General features: G+C 43.4%; 1 long non-coding RNA gene and 1 pseudogene across 1 annotated transcript; both read right to left on the bottom strand.

The window, feature by feature from the left end:
* Positions 1–477: 477 nt before the first annotated feature.
* On the bottom strand, positions 478–4,160 carry LOC129163966 (protein FAM200A-like; annotated as a pseudogene).
* Positions 4,161–14,861: 10,701 nt separating this feature from the next.
* LOC107380896 (uncharacterized) lies at positions 14,862–22,335 on the bottom strand. Its single transcript, XR_008563714.1, has 3 exons — positions 22,180–22,335; positions 21,772–22,067; positions 14,862–14,890 (listed from the first exon to the last, which is right to left on the bottom strand). It is a non-coding gene; the product is annotated as an uncharacterized lncRNA (long non-coding RNA).
* Positions 22,336–22,659: the final 324 nt, after the last annotated feature.

The raw sequence follows: 22,659 nt of genomic DNA, 5'->3' as shown, positions 1-22,659 counted from the left end.
ATGTATGAAGAAGAAATTTATTATTTCTATACATGTTTTGGCTGTCAAACTTCCTTATAGTCTCTTTAAACAAAATCCTATGCATTTTACTATCCTTTGCATTTCTTCTTTTTTTAACTTAAAAATGTCTCAGATTTGAACATAAAAATGAAAAACCACATTTGAAACATTATGTACATTTTTAATGTATTCAGAAACAATCTGAAAAACAAAACATTTTCAGAATAAGGATCATGTTTTTATCTTTGGACATTAAACGGTGTATTGCACAAAACTTTTAGATAAAACATTCGGAACACGCAAATATCCAAAAATTGTTTTAAGCATAGAAAATATTTTTCACATATGCTTAGTGGTGAAAGTCATAAATATGGTTTTTACCAAAATGTTTATACATATATATATATATATATATATATATATATATATATATATATATATATATATATATATATATGTATTTTTTTTTTTGCCTTGCTAATGTGATGGATGGGCTTGTTTGTTTTTCAGTATTGCATTCCAGTCTGGTTTACAAGAGGATAATGCAACTCTAATATCTGGTGCAGCATTCAGTCTACTATTGAATTTTGTCTTTATTTTTGTTAGAACTGAGAACCCTACTTCACATTTGTATGTTGTTGTGAAGGGAATGAGAAGCTGAAAGCTGGCCTTACTCAAGGCAGGATATTCAGATGAGATGCTTATCCAAAATGAGGACAACTGCATTCATTCATGTCTTTTCTTTAGCAAAGGATCACTGCTCAGTTGTTACATCTTCGTTGCTTCTCCAGGGGTCGATCCTAACTCAAGCAGAGATTCTGGATTTTCATAAGCGAAGGGATTTTGAATCCACCTTTGCCATTCATCTTATCAAATCTCTCTTTTGGAAAATAGCGGTCAAAACTATTAAGAGTTACAGCGTGTGTTACAATGAGTTCAGTAAGATGCTTTACTTGTGTGTCAGTGAAATCATTTTCTTCTATGTGTTTTAACACATTTGGAAAGATGTAATGACATGGTTTTGGTTCTTTGAGGCGTGCAAGCCACAATTTTAGAGACTTCTGAAAAGTGAGAACATGTTTACAGTTGTGGAAAACGTCATCGTGCTCTCCCTGCAGTTTCAAATTCTGCTCAGTCAGCAATGAGAATATATCTGCCAGATATGACGATGTAAAAACCCACTCATCAGTAAACAGATCAGCAAGAGGGGACTTCTTCTCCTGGAGGAACGCGTGGATTTCATTTCTCAGTTCATATACTCTGGTCAGAACTCGTCCTTTGGAAAGCCAGCGCACCTCTGTGTGAAACCAGTAGGTGCGTGTGCTCCGCCCCCATGTCGCAGCACAGCTGATCATAAAGCCAACAGTTCAGGGAACTGATCTTAATGAAGTTCACTACACGGATAACCTCTTTTAGCGTTTTGTCGAGATCAGCAGGCATTTCTTTGCATGCCAACGCGTGCCGATGAATAAAACAGTGGTTCCACACCATGTCCTCGCCGGCTGCGTCTAAATTTTTTTTTACAACTCCGCTGTTTTTGAATCAGAAGAATCAGAATCAGAATCAGCTTTATTGCCAGCGCTCCAGCGACCCAGAGCATAGGAACTTGACTCCGCGAACACAACCTGACCAAGGTTAAACACACACACATGTAGACATAAACAGGTACAGGCAGTCACGAGAGCAGCCATAACGGTGCTCATTTCATCAGATGAAAAAGGTGTAACATGAGGATAATTGGGGTAAGGTAAAAAAAGGCACAGCAGAGTTAGACCCAGCGGGGAGTAACTCTATTATACAAAAAAACTCCTCAACATAGAAGCACGAACATCACAGATACAACATCAGAGTCCGATGGCGGCATCCTGAATCCTCCAACGACAGGTGGGAGGGAGAAATGAGAAATGCCTGTCATGTTCGCAGCTCCGTCAGTTGTTATGCCTTTTATAGCAGCTCCAGTCCAGGCCGGAGTTTGTAACCACGTAGTCGTTCAACACGCTAAATATCTGCTCACCTGTAGTCCCGGTCGGAATATTCAAACAGCATAACAAGTCCTCTACAAACTCTTTTTTCCCAGACAAATCTCACATAGACCAATAAAGTTGCACAGTCAGAAACATCTGTGCTTTCATCCAGCTGGATGGAAAAGTCCCCTGCCGTCTTCAGTCTAGAAATAAGCTGCTCCTCAAGGTTGCTTGAAATATCAATAATCCTTCTGGAAACTGTGTTGTCACTCAGTGGAATGCATTTTAATTTCTCTGCAGCCTTTTCATCAATAACTGCACTATTGCAGCAGGCAAGATGAGTTGTTCTGCAATGGTGTGAGGCTTTTTCTCAGTGGCCACACGGTAAGAAACCATGTAGGATGCAAGCTGAGCTTTGTCATTTAATGTGACATTTCTGCGAAGAAGATGAGCAGATGATTTAATCTCCTGCGCCTTTCTTTGAAAGAAGCCCGGTGGTTTATTTACCAAATCAGCGTGGAGCGTTTCCAAATGTCGCTTTAATTTGGCTGGCTTTAAACTCTCATTTGTGAGCTTTTCATGGCATATTACACACATAGGCCGATCTTTTTGATTTGGTTTAAAAAAATTTACAAATCCATAGTTTAAGAAAAAATCTTCATGCGGCCTCGACCTGTTTTTTTTTTTTTTTTTTCTTAGCTGCTGGTTCTTCTCCTGGTTCTCCGACTCTGTTTCCCACTCTCCTCATATTGTTGGCTGTTGGCGGATGGAATTTCTGGGCATTCGTCTTTGTTTTGGCTTCGTTCACTATCCTTGACGTCCCGTTTTGTTGATGCATTTTTGAATAGCGTAGCAGTTTTTATTTTGCATTGTTCTTTAGTCTCTATAGTCTGGCGTTCATGTGATGTAGTTTGGTTGTTGTCCGTGTCTTTCTTTTTCATTAACCAAGCATCCATTTCTCCTCCGTGACAAGTGTCAACGAAGTTTCAATATAGACTTGTTCTATGAATACACCACAGTAAACAAGTGCTGTGCTGCCTCTTGTGGCTGAATGCTGAACTGCATGTAATGAAGGCAAAGCCTACAGCTAAAATGTGTTAGATGATCTAAAGTGGTAATATCTAAATCCCTAGGTTTTATTTAGTTAGCTTAAATCACTGAAATACAGCTCTGTATATTGGTTGGAGACGGGGGTTTGCCCTCCAGCTTGTGTGGGCAGTTACCCGGTTAATCGTGAGCTCTGCTTGGTCCAAAAAGGTCTGCTGACGGGTCGTGTAGCAAACCGATTTAGCTTGGTTACTGTCTGGATGTCAGACGTGCACTCCTTATTTCTCTGAGTATCAAATGGTATAAATTTGAATGAATTCTATTATTTTGTGAGAAAACATCGGTTTCAACAAAATAAAACGTTACCATTTACCACGTACACAGGAAAGTCTCTCACTGCTGTCTGTCTGGCAGTTGAACACCTCCACACCCAGCTTTACTAAAGTTTCCTCCAAGAGGCTCTCACAGCTGGACCTCACCCAGGAAAACACCTGAAGAGAACTGCAACTTGGAGAGAGAAGACTGATGCTTAAATGAACTGAACTTGAATTAAAAAATAATAAACACTAAAGATCACAAACTGCCCCGTTCGCCTTGTATCAGGGATTTTATCAATAACCAATACCTGCAGCTGAGAGAAAGGAGATAAATTAAGCAGACAAGTCACCAAATAGCAATCAGGGCCACAAGCTCAAGGTAACTGCCAAGAGATTCTGCTCTGAGAGTTTATTTATACAAGAACAAAAGATAATAGTCTGTGTGTGTATGGGAGTGAGAGTGTGTGTGTGTGTGGGAAGTTACAAGGTAACAAGAATGTGTGGGTGTGTCTGAATGTGAACAAGAATGCTTTCAGGCATAGAGTAATAGGACTAATGATCAAGAAATAATGGATATAAAATTTCCATAACACCTTGGAATGACAGATGTCATGAGCTCCAGCTGCTCCGCTTCCGACAGAAGCTTCTCGTCTGCCATCATCACCTCAAACCAAGCATCCTTAGGCGAGAGATGTGCTGGAGCAACAGGAGGAGGAGGAGGAGGTGCTGCAGGAGAAGGTTGTGGGTTCCTCAGCCACTCAAACATCCCACTGGCCAGAGGACAGGCCGGCACGCAGACGGCGAGCAGGAGGTGTGGGAGCTGGTAGCTCATGACTGGATCAGTACAAAAGAGAGAGGAGTAACTACTGACATGTCACTGGCTATGGAAGACAGTACTGTTGATAGAATGAGGGACATTAAGGTTTTAGGTCATAAACGTATTAATGGTAGAAAAATAGCAAAGGCAGTTGCTATAGTAACTAGACTCAATGAGTCGTTGAATTATAACACTTTATGTCTTATATAATAATGTGACTGTTCCATATATGGCTTATTGCATTGAAATCTAGGGAATTACATATAAACATACACTAATCCATTCATGATTTTACACAAAATGAGCAAAAACAATCAGTAGTCACAGAGCTCCAGCCGGGCATAATTGGCTGAGTTACAAATATTAATGAGTTGCAAATATTAAAATTGGGAGATCTGGCTGATTACAGGACTCTACAATTGTTCTATAAAGCTCATGTGAAATCAAATATCCAAGCGAAATCTCAAATCTGGTGTGAGTGGGGCAGATTACATATATGATTTTCTTTTAATCTGCTCCTTTTCATTCAGGTATTTGTAATTTGTATCGTTTTGGTTATTTTCTTACTATTTGTTTAAAATGAAGAAATAAATGAAATAAAATTTAAAATAATTTAAATAAATTCTCTTATCACAAAAAATGTATGGTTATTTTGCCAATCCTCATGTACGACACAGAATAGCAACAGTTTTGTTCTCTATTAAACACGTTTGTTTTTTTTGCTTTGGACATGAAGGTGTTTCTAATTTCTTTTACAAGTTTCGACCGTCGTCTGCGGATATCTTCAGAAGTGTCACAGGTGTTTGTGTGATGTGTCTTTATCAGCTGTTCTTCTGGTGGGCGCGACCAACCCGGATCTGTCAGTTCCGGGTTGGTCGCGCCCACCTCCACTGGCTGGTCTTGGAGAAGGGAATCCCAGGTGCGAGACAGCTGATAGGCCCCCTCGTCTCTGTTCATGTTCCAATGTTCCCGTTTCCTTATTTCTATTGCCTTCCTGACCCAAGGTTTGAACCGCCCACCAGAAGAACAGCTGATAATGACGCATCACACAAACACCTGTGACACTTCTGAAGAAGACTGCAGACGACGGTCGAAACAAGTAAAAAGGTAATTAGCTGGAGAACAAACTACAGAGGAACAATATCAGAGATGTCTGGTCAGGGATGAAGAAGATCACAGGCTTCAAGCAGAGGAAGGATTGCACAGATGGCAGCCTGGACACAGCCAATGAACTGAACAAGTTCTTCAATAGGTTCAGTTCAGGAACAAACCCAGCATCCTCCTCGCCTGTCCCAGCCAATCAGACATCCCATCCTCCTCTAATCCAACATTTTCCTGTCACACGCCAGCTCTTTTGTCCTCTAACGCAGTTATGGACTCTTCTGGTTCTATAAATCTGTCCAACCAAGTCAGGAGATGCTGCTACCCCAGTTACCTCCCCCTCCCACCTATCTGTCTCTAGAAGTCAGGTGAAGAGGCAGCTGGAGAGACTGAACAGGAACAAGGCTGCAGGTCCAGATGGTGTTAGCCCCAGATTACTGAAGGCCTGTGCAGAGCAGCTCTGTGGGATTCTGCAGCACCTCTTCAACCTCAGCCTGGCCCAGTAGAAGGTTCCAGTCCTGCGGAAGACATCCTGCCTTGTTCCAGTTCCAAAGAAAACTCGCCCATCAGTCAATGACGACTACAGACCGGTTGCCCTGACATCCCACATCATGAAGGTCCTGGAGAGACTCCTGTTGGTCCACCTGAATAAGCAAACTAGAACATATCAGGACCCGCTGCAGTTTGCTTATTGCCATGGAGTTGGAGTTGAAGATGCCATCATCCTGCTGCTTCAACCAATCCACTGTCATCTGGACAAAACAGGCAGCACTGTGAGGGTCATGTTCTTAGATTTCTCCAGTGCATTTAACACTATCCAGCCTGATGTACTTTGCCAGAAACTCCAGAAGACACAGGTGGGGGCCTCAACAATCGCCTGGATTAAAGACTACCTGACAAACAGACCACATTTTGTGAGGCTGAAGAACTGCACATCAAACCAGGTGATCAGTAACATGGGAGCACCACAGGGGACTGTACTCTCACCATTCCTTTTCACCCTGTACACCTCAGACTTCCAGAACAAATCAGAGACCTGTCATCTACAGAAATACTCAGATGACTCTGCAGTTGTCGGGTGTATCAGAGATGGACAGAAAGCTGAGTACAGAGAGCTGGTGGAGCGCTTTGTGGCATGGTGTGGAAACAATCATCTGACCTTGAATGTGAACAAAACAAAGGAGATGATTTTAGACTTCAGAATAAACAGGGTGGATCAAACCCTGTTTGCATCATGGGAGAAGAAGTGGAGGTGGTTGATGAATACAAATACCTTGGAGTTCATCTGGACAACAGACTGGACTGGAGAAAGAACAGTGAAGCCGTTTATAAGAAGGGACACAGCAGACTGCACTTCTTGAGGACACTTAGGTCCTTCAATGTCTGTAGCAAGATGCTGCAGATCTTCTACAAGTCTGTTGTTGAGAGTGTAATCTCTTCAGCCATCGTCTGTTGGGGTAGCAGCATCAGAAGCAGGGACCTGAAAAGGCTCAACAGCCTAATAACAAAGCCTGGTTCTGTTCTGGGGACGACTGTGGAACCACTGGAGGAGATAATGCAAAGAAGGATTCTCCAGAGAATCAAGAAAATTATGGACAACCCTGAGCATTCTCTTCACAAGACTGTCCGACAACGGAAGAGTGTCTTCAGTCAGAGGCTTCTTCAGTTTCGCTGCAACACTGACCGCTACTGGAGATCCTTCCTGCCAACAGCCATTGTAATATACAATAACTCTTTGATGACTTGATTATTATTATTATTCTGAGCTACTACAGCAATCAATTTCCCTCTGGGATTAATAAAGTATTTTTGAATTGAATTGAATTAAGAGTATTTGCATAGTTATACGCTTATGTGTGTGTGTGTGTGTGTGTGTGTGTGTCCACCCTACAGTTTTTCTGAATAATTGTGGATTGAGTCCGTCTGCAGGTTTCTTAAAATGAAGTATACATTTGTCATTCATCTGTCAGTGTTTCCTGTTACACACACACACACACACACACACGCACACACGCACACGCACACGCACACACACACACACACACACACACACACACACACACACACACCAGCAGCTACAACCTGACCAGCAGAGAAACTGAACTCACCTAATCAGCAAACCTGTTGATGGTAGAGGGGAAATGCAGCTCTCGTGTTCCGTCTTTCTCGAAGGAGAATTTTCAGAGACGCTTTTCATTTCGGAGAAGATTTGGAGTTTACTGGTCCTGGTTCGGTAGGGTCAGAAGAACCAGAACCGCTGAAGATGCAGCAGCAGATGCGCACACTCACGCCTTTCTTTTGTGTTTTGTTTACCATCTGAACATTTCCATGGAACCAAAAGGTTTACTAGCTTTTCTCCACTAAAGTTAGCTAAAGTTCAGAGGGTTTCAGAGCAAAAGGCTGAGTTTAAATGAAATTATTCCTTTAACAAAGTCATCTAAAACAACTCTGAGTGTGATCTGTGGGTGTTCCTGCCACTCTGCAGCTTAGTCTCCTATTTTCACTCCACAGACTCACCGCAATCATTTGCATGCTGCATGGAGCCCTGAAATGACAGCTCTGAGTTATGACGGAGAGTTGAGCTGGCATTCCCAGGAAAAGTGACACAATTCTCCAGTCTATGGGATTTAAGATAATCTCAGCTATCAGAACCCCTTTGATTCTTCTACAAGGCCCAGAGACAGGAGGGAGAGCACCTTAAAAATGAATGAACTTGAAAATGTGAAGGTTAACATGATTTATGCTGAAATATAGCAGGAGGAAAGCTCGTTGGAATGATGAGAAGCGGCACTGGAATTCATTTGTTCAACGTGACATTTGGCAGGATGGAATGACATTCGTCTTCATCGTTCATCACCTGTCTATTGTCTTCCAATCTGTGAATGACGGGGGGCTGCTGCCATTTCTATGCTTATAATTTCCCTCGGCACATTATGGGCTGGCACACACGTTCTGCAGCTTTCCGTCGTACTGCTTCCCGGGAAGGAGGCTGGGAGGGAGATATGACAACTTCAGCCAGAGAGCCACACTCGCTGCTCAAGGGACATTTGTGGCTGTTGATGGAGGGATGTTTTTCCACATCTAACCTGCATGACGAGGCTGAGCAACCACACATATAAGGAGGCAAGAATGGTGGCAGGCGGCGGACGAACATCCGGTATACAGCAACAAGAGCTCATCTGGCTTTTGCAAGGACAAAAGGCAGTGAACAAGCCTGTATTTTTAGTACCATCCAGTTCCACACCAGTGCATTTCTGCCCAGTCCCTCCAGGGGTGGTGGTGGTGGTGGTGGTGTGTGGAGGATGATGCCTGATTTCACCACAGGCTTTACAGCTCACTCGATTCTGGGAGGAGGGTATTCGTTTAAGTGGTATCTTCCACAAAATAAATTGGTGCTTGAAGTTTTGCAGCAATTAAAATGGACACCTCGTTGCTTTTCAACCAGGACACTACTTCTTTCAACTAAATCCCTCATGTTTAAGGAAAGGCTCCAATTTACTAAGGGATACTTAGCAACTTTTCCATATTTTTAAATCATTTTGTTGAGCCAGTGTGCCCTTAAATGACCCTTTACAGGGTTAATGAAAGGCCACCCTTACCCTGTGGCCAGAATGTTCCATTGGCAACTTCAGAGTGCCGGTCCAGTCTGTCGGGAGCTAAAAAATAGAGCTGACTCAACTGGTGCTGCAGTATGATTCCAGCACGTTTCCTGCATGTTTTAGATCATGAACACAGCAGATTTGTTTATTTTAGCAATGAATCACTTGTGTAGACACTACTGAAGGCTGGGGAGATGTTTCAGTCATTAGATTAAGGTGTTAAAAAGATGAACACACAGCAACAAGATGGGTTTTGCTTTTGGTTTGGTTTTGGACACTAGGGGGAGCTGAAAGCAAGCCTAAACTGCCTAGACTTCTCAATTTTAGACAAAGCGCCTCTTCCTCTTATAAAAAAATGAAACAAACCCATCTAACACCCATATCTTGTTATAAAACTAGTCACATGTGTCATGAAGTGTTCTACTTTACTTTTTCTTGTGTATTTACATAACAGTTGTAATATTTGTCCCCTGTAATACTTAAATCCTCCACTAGAGGTCAGAAATTACATACAAGATAGCTGGTTTTGAGGAGAGCACTAAAGAAGAGATATTTGTCTGTGGAATAGGTGCATAAAATATCCCACATAGTGTTACGACCCGTGGTGTAACAGAGGTGTGGGCAAGATGGTGAAAATCAAACAGTTTTTTTATAAAAGGATCTAAAATACAAAATGCTCCATTCTTACTAAAAGTACTTTATATAAACTCAGTGCTATGGCTCAGGGTTCACATTTAAAACAGGCAGCTAGCTGAGCTCAAACTAAAACACTAGGTACATTAATGCTAAATACAGAAACTAAATAGTCACTTAAATGTTGGTTGCAGGAGGAATCTACCACCAATCTGGTTTGTGCTGGTTGGATCTGGCTGGTGTTGTTCTCAAGCCTGATCGTCTGTGATTCTAACCCTTTGATCAACGACCTTCAACCCAACACAGTGGGTTGCTGGCCTCACTCATGAAGAAGGACACACATTGGATTTGGTGCAGATGTTTGGATTGGAAATTTATATGAGTGACATTCCAAACCTGCAAATGTCTGACCACCTTCCTGTAATATTTTCAATTATGGTTCATGGTTACTATTTCTTTGTTTTGGCTGCTTTAATGACCCTGAAATAAACCAATCCAGTTCCCATAACACTGAGGACCTGACAAACTTGTTCAACTCTACCTGTGAAGCTATTTAAGTATCTTAAATTAAGTATTAATCCGTATATTAATCATAGACCAAGCTCGTTGGTGCATGATCTTCTATCGCTTATATTAATATTTTATATTGATATATGATAGACGCTTCATATATTAACTAGTTTGTGTCATCCTAGTTTTAGCATTGAATAGCACAGTGTTAGAGCTGTGTGTGTGAGGTTTTGACCCCATTACACAGGAATTAAGAAATCTTCAACCAGGATTTGTTCTAACTAAATTTTTCATGAATCTTTAGGTATGAATGAAACACATTTAGACTAAAACTGTTAATTTACAGATAATGTATTACATTTCCACCTCAGTGGACAGCATACATGTTGGCTTGACTTCTAGAGTCCAATGGGAGGGCTCGAATGCAATAAAATCTTCAACAGCTGTGCTTGATAGCTAAAAAAAGGAAGCCACAATTTTCAATCAGTTCAGTCAGTTTTCTGAGAAGCTTTTTGCAGCAAGGCCTCGAAGCTGTGGTGTTAAAACCAACTCTGGATTCAGGTGGCTCTGTGTAGTTTAGATGTGATGCAGCAGCACACTGGGAGCCTCTAAGTTACAGCTGGGCAGAGTCAAACAGACCAGCCCTCTCCTCAGCAGGGTGCGTACCCTCAACTGGCCAGGATTAAAAGATATGCTAATTTGGTGCCATTAGCTCCACCAACAAACACCTCTTTGTTGACATCTGCACCTAAGCCTCCTCTTTAGTTTGTTATGAACAAAGTGGCTTTTGATGAGAACAGCTTCACATGGAACGGGCAGCACAAGCAAAAGAACTGAGCTGGTGAAACAAGGATGGAAGCAGCCAGAGCTTGATTTGTTTGTTCATTTCCTGTCAATGACCGAATTTTAGTGAAGAGCCAGCCTGGTTTTATTGCTCCTTCTCAGTTCTGCTTCTCGAAACCGTCAAAGTGAAGTTAAAGAGCACCACACCAATACTGAAGCTGGACTCTGAAGCTGCAGGCTCTGCAGTGATTATGTGACATAATCCTATCTGACTCATTAGATTACAGATGAGGATGATAACACATGTGCTTCCTGTTTCTGCAGTTGTTAGGCTGTGACGGTGGATTAGAACAGACTTGTGTTCTTCAAGAATTCAGGGTGAAGCTGAGTTCATGTAAAACACATTATACATTAATGAAGACATCTCAGAAGGTGAGATATAGAACATGTGCTGTGTCTTAATTCGTACCTTAAAGGTACGGTCGATGTTTTTATAAAAAGGCAATCAAACAAGCTACATTTTGAAAAATAACAGTTATAAAGGGAAAGCCTCTTTCCTGAGGCTTCTCACTGGAGTCACATAATCGGATGGTCACAGAAAATGGTACAACACCAGACGCAACTGTTGAACAACCCTTTTAACTCATACTTTTGACCCCTTGTTCTGCCATTAATATGCTTATATGTTATGAATAATCTACCGTGCTAGCTAATGTAGCATGCAGAGTTTTATGGTGAAAAAGGAGGCACTTTTCTGCTTTCTTGGTTTATTATCAAGGTTCTCCCTCGCTCCACTTTCTCCTCTAAAGCGTGCAACCTCTGCCCCATGTGTGATTTGTGCAAACAGAGAGGTGATGGATGGTCTGAGATCAGTTTGATGGTGAATCAGGAAGCAGTCATTAAGAACAGGACTTCACAACTGGATGAGGTGTTTCTGGGATTGTATATTTCAGAAGTGATAAAAATGTATATATATACAAAGGGTAAGTAAAAGTAGCAAAACAATTTTAGTCAGCCAGTGACTCAAGCATTATTTTACAAAGATTTTGTTTATTTTTGTAGAGATATGAAGGAAGTCCAGCCGGATGGGCTACATTTGCTGCTGGGGAAATTAGTGGTTTTAATGCCATGACATGTACAAGGCATTACATGTGTGTAAAGCTTTACACATCATTGAACTGTAATATGGTTGAAATATCCCTTTAAGGTCACTCATTTTATTTATATATATATTGAATTTTACATGTAGGTCAAAATTAGGAAAATTGCTCCATTTCTGTTTGGCTTCATAATGATTTATCTAACACTTGTACTGTAGGTTAGTATGTAACTTTGATAATTTAATAAATTATTGGAGCAGGTCCCTCATGTCCAGAAGTTTGTTTTGAAAGTTTGTATGTTTGTTAAAACTTTTTAAGTATTATGTGGGGCTCTGCAATGCTGTTGCTTTGGGCCCTGGCTAGATAGGCTGGGATCTTCATGCTCGGGGAGGATTTTGGGAGTGGGGGTGTCTATTTGGGCCAGTGGGGGAGCTGGCTTCCTGGAGGAGCTAGGCCCCCCAGCCATACCTTCCCACCCTCAGACATGTTCGTCCTCCTGCTCCTTCACATCAGTATACAAACATGCACATAGGGCCTTAGGTGGTGGGTAAGTCAGGGGGTGCGAGTATGGTTCCCATTTCCGCAGTCCCATGGTGGCATGCGTCCTAATTTTAATTTGCACATTTAACACTTCCACCAATTACATTCCATGTAAATGCACACATAGGGCCTTCGAAGAGCGCACACTCAGCGGCACCTGGTGGGGTGGGGGTGGGGGGGGGGGTCTCTCAGCCTCACTCCCAGTGCCAGTGCCCACTTCCAATTTTCAGCTGCACCTAGACACTGAGGGCTCTGTGGGGAAGTGGGGTTGTGTGGTGGTGTCAGCTGGTGTAGGCCAGATGATGCCCCCCCTCCCAAACCACAGTGACAGTGTGTCAAATGTGGAAAGCCAAGCAACTGGAAGACAAACTTCATCTACTGGAGGAAATTCATTTGCCTCATTTACCTTTTTTGCTCGTCTTAAAGCTGAAGCTGATCTGGCAGCTTTAATGGTGAAACAAAAATTAATGAAGCAAAAACATGAACTGGAAGAGGAAGAACAAAGACAGCAGAAAAGGAAAGAACAATTAACAATTGACGAGGAAATTGCTGCTCAAATGGCCAAATGATCTGTATTAAAAATAAGGAGCTCAGCGAGTGGAAAACAAGAACAAAGCTAATCTCAGATGGGATGAACTCCTATGTGGAAAAGACTAAAGACTATATGTTGAGTCCCACTGCAAAGTCGTTTGTCCCAGAAACAAAGAAATTAAAAGACCCTGAAAAGGAACAATGTGCACCTGCTGTAAGGCCTAAAGAACCCAGGGCAGCTCCCTCTAGACATTCTGCCCCTGTGTTTCTTGAAGGTCGTGGAGCTTCACAGAGGTTTCATTTTCATCGTTCTCAAGAAAGACCTCAAAATCAGCAACAGCCTCCCACTGACATGAATACCATTGCAGGAAATGAAGACCAGCATAAAATTCTGGATATCGTGAGAAAGCGGAATGAAATCACAACACATCTTATTCAACAACAGTGTATTTCTTCTTTACCACATGAGAAATTCCCATTTTTAATGGAGATCCATTGAAATATCATGTATTCATGAAAGCCTTTGAGAATGGAGTTGAAAGAAACACCAACAGTTTCAGTGACAGACTGTATTTCCTCGAACAGTATACAAGTGGACATCCAAAGGAGCTGGTTGAAAATTGTCAGCACCTAGATCTTGAAAGGCTACAATAAAGCTAAAGTACTGTTTCAACAGCAGTTTGGGTATGAACGGAAAATTGCTCATGCATATATGGAAATAATTTTCTCATGGTCTCCAATCAAAGCTGATGATGTCAAAGCCTTGGAGGAGTACAGCCTTTTTCTCAGAGGTTGCTCCATCGTGATTGAGGAAGTACAATATATGGATGAACTGGACATGCCAGCAGATATGATTTCAGTCATCAAAAAGCTTCCATACAAGCTCAGGGATAGATGGAGGACTGCAGCTTGTGAGCTTCAGGAGAGATGCAACCAGAGAGTGACCGTTATTGACATTGTGAATTTTATAGAGGCAAGTGAAAATCCTGACTGATCCGGTGTTTGGAAAGATTAAAGATGCTGCACAACCACTGAGTAAAGTTGCAAGCAAACCCAAAACACAATCTCATTTGAAAATAAAGGGAAGCAGTTTTGCCACCACTGTTGCACCTTTGGGGAGGAAAAATGTGCACAAAAGGGAGATGAGCATGACTGGACTGTGCAGAAAGGCTGTCTGTGGTGTGGAAGAAAACATGCATTGTCACTATGTTCGGAGTTTGGAAAGAATGTTCACAAAGAGAAGATTGGCTTCTTGAAAGACAAAGGTGTCTGTTTTGGCTGTTTATGTATTGGACATATCAGCAAAGATTGCAAAAAATAGATAACCTGCAAAGAATGTGGACTCAAGCATCCAACCATATTGCACATTGTTCCCAGACAAAATGCAAGTGATTCAAATCAGTCAGAAAGTGAACCAAAGGTTGCAGTTGACAACAAACTGGTGTCAAGCGGTCTCACTGGGGCTACTGATCAAGATTGTAAGCTTCCTATTGTTCCTGTTCAACTAAAGGTGGATAAAGGCAACATGACTGTTCATGCGTATGCATGTTTAGATCAAGGCAGTACAGCGGTCTTTTCTACAGATGCCTTAATGCATAAGCTTGGACTTACTGGAAGAAAGGGCCGAATACTCCTGAGGACAACAGGTTGTCAGCAGCTATGTGATAACAGGCTTGGAAGTGGCTGGCCTTGGACATGATAATTTTTGTCAGTTACCCAAGACTTACACACAAGAGCGCATGCCTGTTCACAAAGGAAATATTACCAAACAAACAGATTTGGTGAAATGACCTCATCTGAAAGAAGTTGAGCTCCCAGAGATGGATGCTGATGTGACGGCTTCCTCTTGTTGTCCGTCCAGGGTTATTGGAGTTGCCTCAAATCACCGCACACATACAATCAGGCCACAGACACAGGACTGTCCTTCAGAGCTTTTTACTGGCAGGATCTGATGTAAAAACAAGCACACAATAATACATCAGTGTGTGTGCGCTGCAACTGCATACAACGGTCTTTTTCAAAATATGCTCTAACAACACTTAAATATCTGTAACAAGTCCTATTGATATATTAATTAAAGGTTAAAATGACTTAAAGTGCAGAGCGGCTTCACAGTACACCTACCTCCACCAGCTTTCATTACTGCTTTGGTGGGAGGGGCTGTGAATGCGCCTGAAGGACCCGTTGCATGCAGTTGCGCCTAACCACCAGTAGGCGGCTCCAAAAACACAAACAATCACTGCACATTACTTTTGGTGAAATTCACATTTTCATCTCTGTTACACCCACCCCTGCTGAATTTCAGCCAAAATTATGAAAGTGCAAATACCATCACCATGACACAAAACCTCACATTACTCAACGTGGGTGTACACAGTTCAACTTAAACAGTATCCTCTATAAAGGATGAAGTGGCAAGGAAATGGCGCCCTATTCCCTACCAGCTCCTGGAAGCAGGATGCAGCCTACATCCTACATAACCCACGTGTAAAACAAAAAGAAGCCCCTAAACCAGGACTAGTACTAAGTTATGGTATATATCTATTATAAAATACAAAACACAGAACAAAGAACAAGATACAACTTGTTTAGAAAAGGGCATATTATTATACATGCCTCTACTGAAACATTTGAAAAACTGAATTAAAAACTGTCCATAAGCTGACCAGCATCGTCACTAATAGCCATGTTGGTCATCACCTGAATCAGCCTATTGACAGGCTTGACTGTCCTACCAACACGGGTTCTGACTGTGTGGACTGAGTCAGTGCCAATAGCAGACTGAGCAACCAGTGAAGTGTGTGAGAGAACACTCTGTCTATCAGCAGAGGGAACTAGCAAGGGATAAGGGTCATAGCCCGTCACACTAGGGGACAACAGAAGCCCCTCGTCTCCCTCCACTGCAGAGACCATCTCGCTGACGGAGTTGTTCATGTGAGCAGCATTACGGGATGCATCAGGTAAGGAGCTGACCCACTCTTGGGTTCTGATTCTTGAATCATTCTTTTCAACAACCGGTTCCGGTGTATCTGATGCAGTAGTAACATCAGATCCATCAGGTAAAAGGGCAGAAGAGTCGACAGACTGACTGGCTGTATCAAAGGGCAAGAAATTCACAAGCATCAAGAGGTTACGATGCACAACTCTGACCTGACCAGTGTTGGGATGCTGTATCTGATATGTGTGGGTTGTAGGATTCATGCCCACGACAGTAAACACTGTAGACTCCCAGCGGTCAGCAGTTTTACGCTTCCCTCTCTCCCGTTTGTTCGAGACTAGGACACGGTCTCCGACACCAATAGGTTTTCCTTTTGTGCGGCGGTTGTAGAGGCAGGCCTGCCGTTCCTGTTCCCTGTCGGCATGACTTAGAGCTATGGCCATGGCGTCCTGGAGATCTTTTGTCAGGGATAGCACATACTTGTCATAGCCACACAGTTCAGGATCTCTAAGAATGTTCTTAAAAAGCACATCAACAGGGAGGCGTGGCACTCTTCCATACATCAAATAAAAAGGGGCATAGCCTGTAGTCTCGTTGACTGTGCAATTGTACATGAAGGTTAATGTCTGAAGGTGTTTTGGCCAGTTCTGTTTTGCATCAGGTGGGAGAGCTCTTATCATGTTTCCCAGTGTTCTGTTGAAGCGTTCTGCGCTACCATTGCCCATCGGGTGGTAAGGGGTTGTATGGGATTTCCTCACACCCGCAACTTCCAACAGTTCCCTTATGAGCTGACTCTCAAAGGAGGGACCCTGGTCCGAATGTATCCTTTCAGGAAACCCGTATATACAGAAAAATTTGTCCCAAAGCTGCCTCGCCACCTGCTTTGCAGATTGGTCACGACAAGGAAAGGCCTGTGCAAGTCGTGTGAAATGGTCGGTCACAACCAACACGTCAACAGACTTGTTATTGGAGTCCTCTGCAGTCCAAAAATCAATGCACACGACCTCCAATGGTGAAGATGTTTTGATACTTTCAAGAGGTGCTCGACCTTCTGGATCAGGGGATTTGCCAATAACACACCGGGGACACTGGCGAACATAGTCTTTAACATCACGGTCAATGTGGGGCCAGAAGAACCTCTGACGAGCAATAGCCAAGCTCCTAAACTGCCCTTGATGACCAGCACTGTCATGAATCCCCTTGAGAACCTCAGCCTTTAGAGAATCAGGAACTACAAATTGGTGACGCCTCTTGTTGGTTACTGGGTTTTTAGAAAGTCTGTACAGGATTCCATTGGACATTGTAAACTTTTCCCAGTGTTTGAGGTACCTGGTGACCATGGCTTGCTCTTTGGGTTTCTCTCTTCTGGATGGGCGACGGCCACGGGCAACATAGTACAACACCCTTGATAGGACAGGGTCGTTTTGTTGTTTCTCACGCAACTCGGTTTCTGAAAAGACAGGTAGGTCATCCTGAACTGGAAGGATTAGCTGAGGTAGGTGTTCGAGGGTGTTAACAGCTCGTAGCCTAGCAGCAGATTCCCATGCACTTTGTGTTTCGAGAATAGCATGGACATCATCTTTTGTGAAGGACTGAAACTTTGTGCTGTTAGGGAGTTGCGACATGCTGGAGTGCTGGTCCTTGGCGTTCGACTGCCTAAAAGCCTCCTGGACTGAGCCAACTGAGACAGGGAGGGCCTCATTAAGGAGCTGGCTGTACGGTCTTTGCAACAGCTTCCTTACTACAGTCGACTTAATAAATGGCTCGCGACTTAAGGCATCCGCCACCAAATTCTTTGAGCCAGGGATATATTTAATGTCAAAGGCATAAGAAGCCAGCTTTGCCACCCATCGCTGTTCACAGGCATCCAAATGTGGCTTGGTGAGGATGTGCGTGAGTGGGTTGTTATCCGTCCACACTGTGAACATATGTCCTTTCAGCCAATGGCTGAATTTGTCACACACCGACCATTTGAGTGCCAAAAACTCAAGGCGATGGGCTGGATACTTTCTTTGAGCACGTGTGAGAGACTTGCTTGCAAATGCCACTGGCCGGGCCACACTCTCACCTTCCTGAACCTGTGATAGGACTGCACCCAAACCATCCAATGAGGCATCTGTAAACAGAACAAATGGGCGAGTGAAGTCTGGGTGGGCCAGAATTACTGAGTTGACCAAAGCTGCTTTAAGCTCCATGAATGCAGAATGGTGTTCATCTGTCCAGTCAGCTTTAGTCAATTTGCGAAGCACAAGCTTACGCTTGGTGGGTATCTTCAACTTGCGTTTCTGTTTTGCACCAGCAAGCAGATTAAAGAGTGGCCTGGCTACAGAGGAATAGTTGGGGATGAAATGCTGGTAGTAGTTAATCATGCCTAGAAACGAGCGAACACGAGATGGGGAAGGGGTGACGCCATCTGGTTCCATGAGATCTGCAGTTGACATGTTACTGATGGACTCAACTTTAGCGGGATCTGTGGATACACCAGACTCATTGATTATGTGTCCAAGAAACTTCACAGATCTTCTCATTAGCCAACATTTCTTTGGAGCAAGCTTCAGGTTGTGGAACCGCAGGCGGCCGAACACCATCTCCAACCTCTTGAAAGTCACCTCTTCAGAGGGGCCAAACACCAGCAAATCATCAAGGTAGCACAATAGACTGAGAAAGTTCTGGTCACCAAATATGGACATCATCATCCTCATGAAACTAGCTGGGCTGTTGCACAGTCCCTGGGGGAGCCTGTTGTATTCGTACAATCCCATGGGTGTTGTAAAGGCAGAGTATTTTCGGTCATCTTTGTGTAGTGGCATGTTGTAAAAACCAGATGTGAGGTCCATTGAGCAGAAGAATGTGTTCCCTCCCAAAGCAGCTAAGCAGTCTGCTTGATGTGGTAAGGGATGGGCATCCTTCAGTGTTCGCCTGTTGAGCCATCTGAAATCTGTGCAGATCCGCAAGTCACCATTCTTCTTCCAAACTAGAACGAGGGGTGAGGCAAACTCACTGGTGGATTTGCAGATTATTTCCTTCTCCTCCATTTCATTTAGGACTTGACGAAGCTTCTGGTATTCAGCAGGCGGCACACGGCGATAGGGCAACCGAAAGGGTCTCTCATCAGTGAGTTGAATCCTGTGCACAAACCCTTTTGCCTCTCCGCAGTCTAAGTGGTGGCGGGAGAACACATCCTCATAGCTGATCACAAGGTCAGCCAGCTTTCTCCGCCAACCATCTGACACGTCACAAGACTGCAGGTCCAGATCACCCAGACCAACACTTTTCAGTCTCTCCTGCACACAGTCATTGTTTTCCGCTGTAGGATCAACAGTGCTTTTTACAGTGGTAGCTTGATATGAGCATGTTACATCTTGCATAACCAAGTCCTCCATAGCAAGACAGGTGTAGACATCGGCCAGTTTAGCATTTCTACGAATGGTTACAGGACAACTGGAAGCATTTAGGATCTTGAGAGGGACAAATCTGTCTCCCCAGAGTTGTGTCAACGCTCTTGCCACCAATATGCCTCTGGGAGCAGAGTGGGAAGTTGTGGGTTCAGACATCACAGTCAAGCCAGGTGATAACCTTGTATCCTTGGGAAGTTTGCCCCATAAAAGATATTCAGTTCCAGCCTCCAAAGTGACAGCTGTGTTACATCTCACAGTTCCGATTTTGTCTGGGACATCCTCACCAGAACGACGATCCAGGCCAGCAAGCAGAGAGAGGAACTCCTCAAGCTCAGGGTGATCTAGGTTTGGTGTGGAAATAGCTTCCCAATAGGAGGAGTCATTCTTTAGCTGGTGTAACAGATGCCTGATGACATTGGAGCCCACGAGCAGATCAGCCTGTTGGTTATTTACAACAAAGGTGGGGACCAATAGCTTACATCCATAGATCTCCATCTCCAGATCTATTATTGAAGTTGGTTTCACTCTGGCACCACCACATCCCACAAACACAACATCAGTACCCTCCTGATGAGAGATAACAACACCCGCATTAATTAGCGACTGCAGGGCTACTTCACTCAGTGAGCATGCCATCGAACCACTGTCCAGCATGGCATCAAGAGTCACTTTGCCATCGACTTTAACATGCATATAAAACAAGCTGTCACTCTTTTTGACCCTTTGTGTGTCCTGAACAATAACATTTTCTGATTCATTCAGTTTCTGTATATTTTGGTACAATTCAGCAGCATCAAATGTGTGGGAGATTTTACCTTGACCCATGTGACCTCCCTCCAGACATAGGTCACCTAGTTTCCCTGCATATTTTCTGTAGGGGAAGTATTGGTTGGGCAGGACCATCTCGTGTGGTCTGGGCTGAAACATGTGAAACAGAGTCGGTCTGAACGGCAGTGGGTTTCTGTTGTATGCTTGTCATCATTGCACACCCGACAGTTCATAACAGATCTGGCCCGGCCCTTTGTGCGCCCACGACGAGCATATGAGGGCTGACCACTAGGCTGAACTTTGGTGAGAAGCTCCCTGAGCATCGACACTATGTCACCAAGCATGGCACCCTCTTGTGGCTGACTGAGTGGGGCAGAAGCTGGAGACTGGAACTGGCATTGCACTTCTGTACATTTACTCTGCTGCTTCATAGGCTGTAGGGAAGGAAAACATGTCTGTGCAGCTGGAGTAACTGAATCACCTTGGAACTGCTGGTTCTGCACCATTGCAGGTGCATAGGATAAAGGAGTTTCAGTGGTTGGCTGCACAACATGATGGAGCAGAACACCATCAGGCATATGTACATTACTGGAGACTCTGGGCTCAACGTGTGTCTCAAAACATAGTAATTGGGCTGCAGATGGTTTGTGCATTGGTGTTTTAATACTGGACAATCGCTCTCTTTGGTGTTCATCTAGCCTCTCCTGAATGTCTTTGGGGGTCCACTCATGAATCTGTTTGTACTTAAACACTGAAACTAGTTCTGTATCAGGGCAGTGCTTTACAAACATTTTAGCAATTTCGCTACCAATATCCTCAATGCGCTTCCCTTGACGCTTCAGACCTTCCTCAGCCATGTCTGCAGCCTTATTAAGGCGAATCCAGTAATCAACAGCATCCTCTTTCTGGAGTGGCAGTGTGGAGTAGAAATCTTGTAGAGGCAGACAGGAGGATGTGTTACTGAAGTACTGTATCAGCATGTTATAAATTACATCTGGGGAGGATGTAGCATTTAAGGCAGGATTACTTCTAAGGCCAATCTTAACTACATCTCTGGCTCTACCCATCAACTTCCCCATAATTTCCTCTTTTTGCATAGAAACATCATAGTTCTGCCGTCTAAGGTAACCTCTCATCATTTCAACCCACTCAGTAACAGTGTACTTGTCAGAATTGTCACCTTTGAAAACTGCAGGTGAGGTTTCTGATTTTACAATGACATTAAACCTTTGACCATCTGAGACAGAAGCGTCCTCAACATTGGCACTGTCCTGTTTCTGACAGGTACCACAGGCTTCTTTTCCCCAGCAACGCCAGAAGATAACAGTTTATTTGCAATTGATTCCCCAATCTGTGAACCTAACTGATAAATCATGTCACTTATTTGGTGTAAGTCATTACCAACAACAGGTGTTGAGTGACTCTGGCCCCCAAATAACATCTGACCAGTAGGTGTCTCATCTGGATCCCGAGCTAATCCCTGGGGTTTACTACTACTCGCAGGTAGTATAGGTGATGCACCCAAATCAAACCCAACAGCACAACCGGGCTGAAAAGTAAGTCCCATTACACCTCTACCTCTCCCAAAAGAGGGGTGACTGTTCACAGTTTTACCACTTGGTTCAAATCTCTTTGCCATGTTAAGATAAAGCAGAAATAAAACACACTCAATTAAAATCCAGTGGTAATTAGAAATAGAACTACTGTTTCCCTTAGTTCATAAACCTTGTGACCCAATTGTGGAGGTCTTGAAGTGAAGAGGTAACTTGCAGGTAGACGACACAGTAACCTCCGGTGAACCGCATCAAGCTGCTCAGCAATCCGGGAGTCACGGCACCAGTGTGACGGCTTCCTCTTGTTGTCCGTCCAGGGTTATTGGAGTTGCCTCAAATCACCGCACACATACAATCAGGCCACAGACACAGGACTGTCCTTCAGAGCTTTTTACTGGCAGGATCTGATGTAAAAACAAGCACACAATAATACATCAGTGTGTGTGCGCTGCAACTGCATACAACGGTCTTTTTCAAAATATGCTCTAACAACACTTAAATATCTGTAACAAGTCCTATTGATATATTAATTAAAGGTTAAAATGACTTAAAGTGCAGAGTGGCTTCACAGTACACCTACCTCCACCAGCTTTCATTACTGCTTTGGTGGGAGGGGCTGTGAATGCGCCTGAAGGACCCGTTGCATGCAGTTGCGCCTAACCACCAGTAGGCGGCTCCAAAAACACAAACAATCACTGCACATTACTTTTGGTGAAATTCACATTTTCATCTCTGTTACACCGACATTGAGTTGCTGATTGTAACCAATGTTTCTAAAGCTTTGGAACCATTAGAAGTAATCTACAGCACAGGAAATGGACCTTTTGCCATCAGAACCATGCTCGGCTGTGTCATGGTGGGCTGAAGTCTCTTAACCCACATGAGAGAATCACACACGGAAAAGGTGAGTGATGATATAAAAGTCTTTATTATTAAGAAAAACAAAGAAACCAAAGAATAATAAATACGGGCGCAGATCCACAGGACAGGGAACCGGGACGAATCCGACTATAAGAAAAACACAATGGTGTGAGTGGCAGAAACCGAGAACCAGGAAAGT

This window comes from Nothobranchius furzeri, chromosome 14 (assembly GCF_043380555.1).
Source record: "Nothobranchius furzeri strain GRZ-AD chromosome 14, NfurGRZ-RIMD1, whole genome shotgun sequence".
Taxonomy (NCBI): domain Eukaryota; kingdom Metazoa; phylum Chordata; class Actinopteri; order Cyprinodontiformes; family Nothobranchiidae; genus Nothobranchius; species Nothobranchius furzeri.
This window is presented reverse-complemented; position numbering and strand designations above follow the sequence as displayed.